This window comes from Mandrillus leucophaeus, unplaced genomic scaffold (assembly GCF_000951045.1).
Source record: "Mandrillus leucophaeus isolate KB7577 unplaced genomic scaffold, Mleu.le_1.0 Scaffold216, whole genome shotgun sequence".
NCBI classification, from domain to species: domain Eukaryota; kingdom Metazoa; phylum Chordata; class Mammalia; order Primates; family Cercopithecidae; genus Mandrillus; species Mandrillus leucophaeus.
The window spans coordinates 82474-91260 of record NW_012102210.1 but is presented as its reverse complement, the minus strand read 5'-3'; positions in this window follow the sequence as shown (position 1 = coordinate 91260).

Genomic DNA, 8787 nt, shown 5'->3' with positions numbered 1-8787 from the left:
TCAGCCGCATTGGCGGGCCGAGCAGGTGCGGCGTCGGCAGCCGCCCACATTGAGATCTGGGCAACCGGCACGTGAGCGGGCCTCGTGGGTTTGGATTTTATGCGGCTCCACCACTTTGGAGGGAAAAAAACCCCACTGTCCCCAAGGGGGTCTTGCCAGTCTGTTCCCCTCTTCCATCTTCCCTCTCCTCTCCCTGCCTTCCCTCCCTTTCTGTTGCCGGGGCGGAGGCCATCCCGGTCCTAGAGGCGGGAGTCGGCGTCTGCTTGTTTTGAAATCACACCACAGCCTACCTGGTGTTGGGGGGAAGGGAGGGAGGGGCAGACTGCTTTAGGATGCAGATCAGGCTCTCGGGTCTGGCCTATTGTCTTGCCTTTTCTCTTCCTTCCTTTTCTCACCCCTAATCTCCATCTCCTGCCCAAAAATAAAAATAGAAAATAGGAAACAGAAATAGAAAATAAAAAAGCAAGCTCCAGCCCACACCCTATCAAATTCTTTAAAAAACTGTCATTTATCTCTGACACACGGTTATTACCCATCTGTTTCCTTACACCCACTCTTCCCTCTTGCCGTTTGTCGTCCAAGATTCAACGGACTCACATGAGCTTTATCGATAATAGAAATCGAATCTCAGTTTCCTAAATGCACATTTCGTGCTTTCTGAGTAACCCAAAAGGAGTGGTTGGTCTGGCATCCTGGCGGAAGCAAAGGGATTGGAGAGGGTGCAAGCAACTGCTTTCACTTCTAGTTTGTGGGTCTAGCTGGGATTCCTGAGATGTTTAACTTGTTCAGTGAGGGGTGTTCTCATTAATGGGATTAGAAAATTATGTTCTGTTTTTTTAAGAGAAAAATAGCAAGTCAGCATTTTAAGTGCTTTAAATGAATCTGACCAAAGACGAGAACTATGACGTTTCAGACTTGCAAATAATATCTCCATTAGCATATGAATAATATATGTTAGAGACTTAAAAGGGGGGTTTAGACCATTTAATATTTTTACTTTATAATGTTCTACTTTAATTGTGTAAGGTGATCAAACTTTTCTTTGTAGAGACTTTTCTCCTATAGATCAGGATCTTGCCCAGCCCTCCTCCCCCACTCCTCCGTGCATAGGGCACAAGTAAAAGCAAAGTTTTCATTATTAGTATGATGTCAACACATTTTGAAAAACCACTAAAGATGAATTATTCTTTGATCCAAAATCCATAAGAATTTTGTAGTAAGCCCTATGTTCTTTCTTGTCCACAAGAAAGTAGCCTTATTAGAAACACGCTTGTCACATACACAACGTACAACAATGCCTGACATGATATGCTGTGGTTTCTAGGCTTGGGTTGAATTTGTTTTAAATATTAGTATAGTGCTGGAATTAGCAGATCTCAGCTATTCTTAAGGTTAACAGATGAGCAAATGTGTTTGCTGGCAGTGGGTTTAGGGTTAAGATTTTAAATATATATAAAAAAGACTAGCAGATATATTTATTTATTACCACGTGTTCCACAGGGATTTAAGATAGTTTACAGAGATTCGTAAATATGGCAAGGCAGCCTAACTTGGAAGTAGTTGGGAAAGAAAAAAGGACACTAAGGGTGGAGTCATAAAATGGTCTTAAGCATGAGGCTTATACAAAAACATGAGCATGATACCTTCTACAATGGCTACAGGCAAGAAACAAATCCAGCTCTAAACTTTCTTGCAGCATAAGGAAAAAAGAAATTGATGAACCCATGGCTTATATGTTTTATTCATTTGTTAAACTCATTCACACACTTCACTCAACAAACATTCAGTGAGGACTTACTACGTGCCGGGTGCTGTGAGACGTACTGGGAACAAAGGGATAAAGCGGATAGACGTGGTCTCTGCCCTGATGGGTACTTAAAGACAAATGTAAGAAATGGACATTCGTCAAGAAATCTCTCAGATGAATATATAATTACAAATTGTGATAACAGCTGTGTGGGAAAAACACAAAACAAAATAATATATGGCCAGAACATAAAAACACAACAATTATTTTTTTATTTTTTACGTTTTGTATTTTTTTGAGACACAATCTCACTCTGTCGCCCAGGCTGGAGTGCAGTGGCATGATCTCAGCTCACTGCAACATCCACCTCCTGGGTTTGAGTGATTCTCATGCCTCAGCCTCCCAAATAGCATGCCACCACACCCGGCTAATTTTTGTATTTTTAGTGGAGACAGGGTTTCACCATGTTGGCCAGGCTGGTCTCAAACTCTTGGCCTCAAGTGATCCACCTGCCTCTGCCTACCGGAGTGCTGGGATTACAGGTGTGAGCCACTTTGCCCAGCCGACAGTTCTTGATTCCCAGACCAGAAAGGAACTTTTTCCTAATATGACATAGTGTTTGAAATGATGCCTTCAATCACCTCCTCGTCAGACACAAGGACAAATTTCACAGGGTTGTTTTTTTACAGGGGCCCTCAGCGTGAGCTAATGATACCAGGCCACAGGTCTCTCAGCCCCCTGGGGTTCTGAAGATATCTTGAAGGCTCTGTGTATTCTCTGACATTAGTGGTTTTATTCCAGTGATAATCTTTGTTTTTGCGGAGTCTCGCTCTGTCACCCAGACTGTTTGAGTAGGGATCTTGCTCTGTTGCCCAGGCTGGAATGCAGTGGCATGATCATAGTTCACTGCAGCCTGGACCTCCTGGGCTCAAGTGGATCTCCCACCTCTCCCTCCTGAGTAGCTGTGACTACAGGCAGGAGCCACCATGCCTGGCATATTCCAGTGCTAATCATAAATAATTAGCAATAAAAACGTGTTCTGGATCATCTTGATGGCAAGGCTGAAACCGATGCTGGAGTCTGTGTTTGCCTTTGTATCTTTCCATTTGAGCCATGGACAGGACTGATGGCTCCAGCCACAGCCCATGGGAAGGGAAGGGGAGTTTGAATAGTGGAGAGAGTGAGTCTACACAGGGCACACACAGCTTGCCAACTCCAAAAGAACAGCTCCTGGCGACCACTGCTCTATTGGCAGGGATTGAAGATCTCATGCCAGTTCTACCTGTGTGTGGATCAAGTGTGCAGCAATTTATTAGCAGCAGATGTAGTAAAAACACAACAGAAAAGTAGCTGTTGTGGATTTTAACAATATTTGAATTAGATCTTCATTTAATGCATATTTAGTAACTCTCCAATAGGTACCTTACATCTAAGAAAATGAGACGGGGCTGGGCACTGTGGCTCACGCCTGTAATTCCAGCACTTTGGGAGGCTGAGGCAGGTGGATCCCCTGAGGTCAGGAGTTCGAGACCACGCTGACCAACATAGTGAAACCCCGTCTCTACTAAAAATACAAAAGTTAGCTGGGCATGGTGGTGGGCAACTGTAATCTCAGCTACTCAGGAGGCTGAGGCAGGAGAATCACTTGAACCCTGGAGGGAGAGGTTGCAGTGAGCCGAGATCACGCCACTGCACTCCAGCCTGGGCAACAAAGCGAGACTCCATCTCAAAAAAAAAAAGAAAAGAAAATGAGACGGGTAATTTGTTCTGATGGTTGAGTGACAGCAGACTGTCTGACTTCAAAAATTATTTTTCTACTTACTAGCTGTGAGACTTTAGGCAAGTTACTCAACCTCTCTGCTGCTCAGTTTCTTATGATAATATAGGAATAAATATATGGCATTGATTGCATGGCGATATTATAAGAATGAGTTGTTACATGTGAAAGACTTACCTATTGCAATAAATTAATTTTATTAATTTGATGTTTTAAAGTTGATGGTTGTATTTGTATATTGTTTTGGCATTTTAATAATATAAAGCTGTAAAGCATAGGTGCTTAGAACTGGTATTTATGAGTATACATATTTAAGTTACATTTTAATAAAAGTGACTTAGGTCAACCATGAGGTCTATGAGAAATTTTTTCCTCCAAAAGGGATTTTTATATAGTTTAAGCATTTTGAACTATGTACAGGGGCACACATAGATTCTTGGAATAGAAATTTGAATCTTTAGAAGAGATTGCAGCCACAATATTTGACTCCATATACCTTGGCTGCTACAGTTTTAGCCTGAAAGAATTTTAAAGCAGTAATACAAAAAACTGCCTGTCTTCAATGACAACCACCACTAAATCTTCCAAACTCGAAGAGCACTCATGGAATGGCAAGCTTCTAGTAAAGATTTCATCCTGGTCTGTCTTGCAAGATAAACTACATAGGAAAGCTTTGCCAATGTTACTGAAAGAGATGAAGAGAAAGTATATCCTCTGTGGAGGCTAAACTTCAGTTGTATAGATTTTAAAAAATTTATTGATTATATTATTCAAATTTATTTTAAACTTTTCTTTGTACCTAAGTAATCTGTCAAAGAATACAAAAGATGTTAGTCTCAAATGATATTTTTGGCTGGGTGTGGTGGCTCACGCCTATAATCCCAGCACTTTGGGAGGCCGAGGCAGGGTGGATCACCTGAGGTCAGGAGTTCCAGACCAGCCTGGCCAACATTGTGAAACCCCGTTTCTACTAAAAAAACAAAAATTAGCTGGGTGTGGTGGCGGGCGCCTGTAATCCCAGCTACTCTAGAGGCTGAGGCAGGAGAATTGCTTGAACCCAGGAGGTGGAGGTTGCAGTGAGTCGAGATCACGGCACTGCGCTCCAGCCTGGGCAACAAGAGTGAAACTCCATCTCCAAAAAAAAAAAAAAAAAAAAAAAGAAAATGATATTTTTGACCGCTTTCCTTTTGCTATGTCCTTTAGCATATCCCTACACCTTTAAATCCGTATATATTATATACAGTTATATTTATATATTTATTTGATATATAATTATGTAATTATATGCTATAGGTATGTATTCGTGTATATTTTATATGTTTTTACATAGTTACATTTGATGCTGTATTACTTAGGGCCCTGATTGCCTAGGACTGATGGGTTTTCTGGGATGCGGGATTTTCAGTGCTGAAGCTAGGACAGTGCCAGGCAAATGGGGATGACTGGTTATCCTCTGTGACACAGACGTTGTGACCCTTGACTCTCCATTGTGGGGTGAATCTTCCGTATTTCCAGACCTTCTTTGTCTCATTGTATTTTCATTTTTGTCTTAAATTTTACTGTGTGATAAGAAATCTGGTCCTGCCTTCTTTCTGTTTTCATTTCCCTGGCGTGATGCTCATTCTCTTTCTTCTTAAGCTTTCTTCTTTTATGTCATTTTGATTTTTGTCTATTTTAAGCATCATAATTGGATTTTTAATCCAGTTGTGACTAAATTTACATTTATTGTATGTGATACAGTCACAGATCTTCTAAAATTTTATTTTACATTAAAAAAATTCCAAGCTATTTTCCCATCCCGTTTCTTAACTTAAATGTAGTTAAATTCTTTAGATAAAAGGGAAATTGTCTGCCCATTTTTTCTACTTGTTTTCATTAACATTAAAAAATATAGTTGTGTCTATTTGTTCTTTCATAAATAATGAGAGATTTAGTATACTTTAATTCCTTCCTTCTTTTTTTCTGTCACCCAGGCTGGAGTTCAGTGGTACGATCTTATCTCACTGCAACCTCTGTCTCCTGGGTTCAAGTGATTCTCATGCCTCAGCCTCCCAAGTAGCTGGGGTTACAGGCACCAGACCATGCCCGGCTAATTCTGTATTTTTAGTAGAGACCGGGTTTCACCACGTTGGCCAGGCTGGTCTCAAACTCCTGATCTCAGGTGATGCACCTGCCTAGGCCTCCCAGAGTACTGGGATTACAGGTGTAAGCCACCATGCCCAGCTTTAATTTCTTTTTTGTTGCCCATCTATTGCCACTAACTTTTTGCCTTAAAAACATTTTGGCTTGCCAGGTGCGGTGGCTTACGCCTATAATCCCAGCACTTTGGGAGGCTGAGATGGGTGGATCACGAGGTCAGGAGATCGAGATAATCTTGGCTAACGCGGTGAAACCCCGTCTCTACCAAAAATACAAAAAATTAGCCGGGCGTGGAGGCGGGTGCCTGTAGTCCCAGCTACTCGTCTGAGGCTGAGGCAGGTGTATGGCGACAACCCAGGAGGCGGAGCTTGCAGTGAGCCAGAATCGCGCCACTGCACTCCATCCAGCCTGGGCGACAGAGCGAGAGACTTCGTTTCAAAAAAAAAAAAAATTTGGCTTTTAGATCCAGATTATTTTCTTTAAAAAAAAAAAAAAAGCAGTGCATGCTTTTGCTTTCCAGAATTATTTTTGACATTTGTATTATGTTTCCTAACCATACTAACAGCTGCTATCTAGACTGAGAGTTATATAGGTTACAACACTCAGTCCATTTCCTATGCTCAATCTTCATTTTCACTTATTCCTTGATTAGCTGGAATCTTTTTCAGGAAAGGTAGTATGTTCCGGTAGTTCTTGCTTGCCCTCTAACTTCTTTATGTTGCCCTCTCACGGTAACATCATCCTTTTGGGGCATACACTTCTTCATCATAATCTTTTTACCTAAAAACTCCAAATATTCTTCTTTTGTGTTCTGGCATTTTGTATGATGGAAGATAAGTTTGTTGCCAACTTTATCAAAATAACTGTATGAAAGCCCACGGAAGTTTTGTTTCTTTCCCTTGTAGTGACTACTTTATTTTAAAAAACCTTAAAATATATAAAACATAACAGATATAAGAAACGACATGAAACAAAGGTGCAGTTTAGCAAAATATAAAGTGAATGCCCGTGTGACCACCATGCAGGTTGAGAAGCAGGACACAGCCAGCTCCCAGAGCCCAATGTACCCTCGGACCACACCCTGCTCCCCCCTGGAGGTAACCACTCACCTTCCTTTTATGGTGACCATTTTCTTGCTTTCTTTTTATAATTTTATAATCTAAATTTGTATCCTCAAACAAAGTACATCAGACTTGTTTCTCAGAAACTTTAAAAAATTAGAATTGTACCATTTGTATCTTATTCATTGTTATAACATCTCCATGGTGACTACTTTGATGCTTCAAAAAATATAGATCAAATTTATTCCGAGTATTTGGAGCCCTGCTTTGCTTGGTGCTCTAAGACTCACTTTGTCTGATTATTGGGGAATCCAGCACAGCCAAGAAGGAAGTGGTTTGTGCAAGACAGTGGTCAGTTTTAGACAAGATGAGTTTGAGGTGGGGATGGCCAGTAGAGAGGCAGATGTATGCATGTGTCAGGGCTGGGACCCAAGGTCCGAGTTGCAGGTACAGGGTTATAAACACACATATGTAGGTTTCAAGATGGCACCATTGGCCTAAATATTTGCCTTCCTTTTCTTCAAAATGAACAAAGACAAATATAGTAAGGAAAACATCGATTTGAGTTTTAGAGAAGAGAACAAACACTGGGCCTAGATTCTTTAAGGACTCTGTAAAAGTTAGAGTACAGATGGTGCCAGCCAATATCAACCAGCCCATGAGCATCAAGGGGCTTTCCTGGGAAGAAGCAGTGATGTCCTCTCAGCTGAGTGCTAGTATCCCCAGGCTTAATGCAACAGGCTGTGGTATGGTTAGTGGGGTGGGGATGAGGGATATAAATCCAAGGGCCCTGGGAAATCTATCAGCACTGCCACCTTGAGTGGCAGACCCCCATCTTAGTCTGCCTGTGTTGCTATGAAGGCATATCCAAGGCTAGGTAATTTATAGAGAAAAGGTTTACTTGGCTCATGATTCTACTGGCTGGAAGACTGGGCAGCTTGTGGAAGCCTCAGGCTGCTTCCACTCCTGACAGAAAGCAAAGGGGAGCTGGTGTGTGCAGAGATCACATGGCAAGAGAGGAAGCAAGAGAGAGGGGAGGGAGATGCCAGGCTCTTCTTAACAACGAGCTGTCATGGGAATGAAAAGAGTGAGATCTCACTCACTACTGCAAGAATGGCTCCAAGCCATTCATGAGGGATCCACCACCCTGACCCAAACACCTCCCAAGAGACACCCCCTCCTTCAACATGAGCTTTGGAGGGATCAAATATCCAAACCATAGCATCCTCAGTTCCTCAGACATGTGCTGAGGGAGCTCCCAGTAAAGTGGGGATATAATATATCCAGCTTCAATCAAGGTTGATTCTGATCACTTCACCAGATGCAGCTAAAAATGAAGATACAAAAGTACGTAAATAAATGCTACTCCACCCAGCAGTAAATACCCGTAATGTATAGGGCCTCATCCTGCAAGCTTCCAGGGCAGAATCTGGAGGCCAGAGAGCTTAGGATCTAGGTACCTGAAAACAAATTTCTGTGCTCCATTTAATATCAGGAATGTTTATCTGTGCCTTTTTTCCAGTCTTGAAGTGGCTTCAAAAAGCTTACTAGGCCAAGTAGTAAATCCCTGTGGTTTCTATCAGTAGCAGCTCTAAGGACCATTTGACATCCTTCACCCCATCCCCATGGCTCCCTGAATTGATTACAATTCTAGTGGTTTCCATGAGTCCAGGCTAGACTTTGGTTTCCATGTCGATGTTGCCTTCCATTCTGCCTGGGCTACTTTGCTTGGGTTTCTGTTTCACATGGCCACACTGCTCCTGGCTGAAACCCTGGATTACTTTAGAGTCCCCCCACCTTCTTCCCTGCTTCCAGCCCAGTCTTCCTCCATCCATAGTTTATCTTTTTTTTTTTTTTTTTTTTTTTTGAGACAGGGTCTTGCTCTGTTGCTCAGGCTGGAGTGCAGTGATGCAGTCATGGCTCACTGCAGCCTTGACCTCCCAGGCTCAAGCAATCCTCCCATCTCAACTTCCCAAGCAGCTGGGACTACAGTGTATGCCAACATGCCTGGCTAATTTTTTTTTATATCTAGTAGAGATGAGGTCTCACTGTGTTGCATAGAT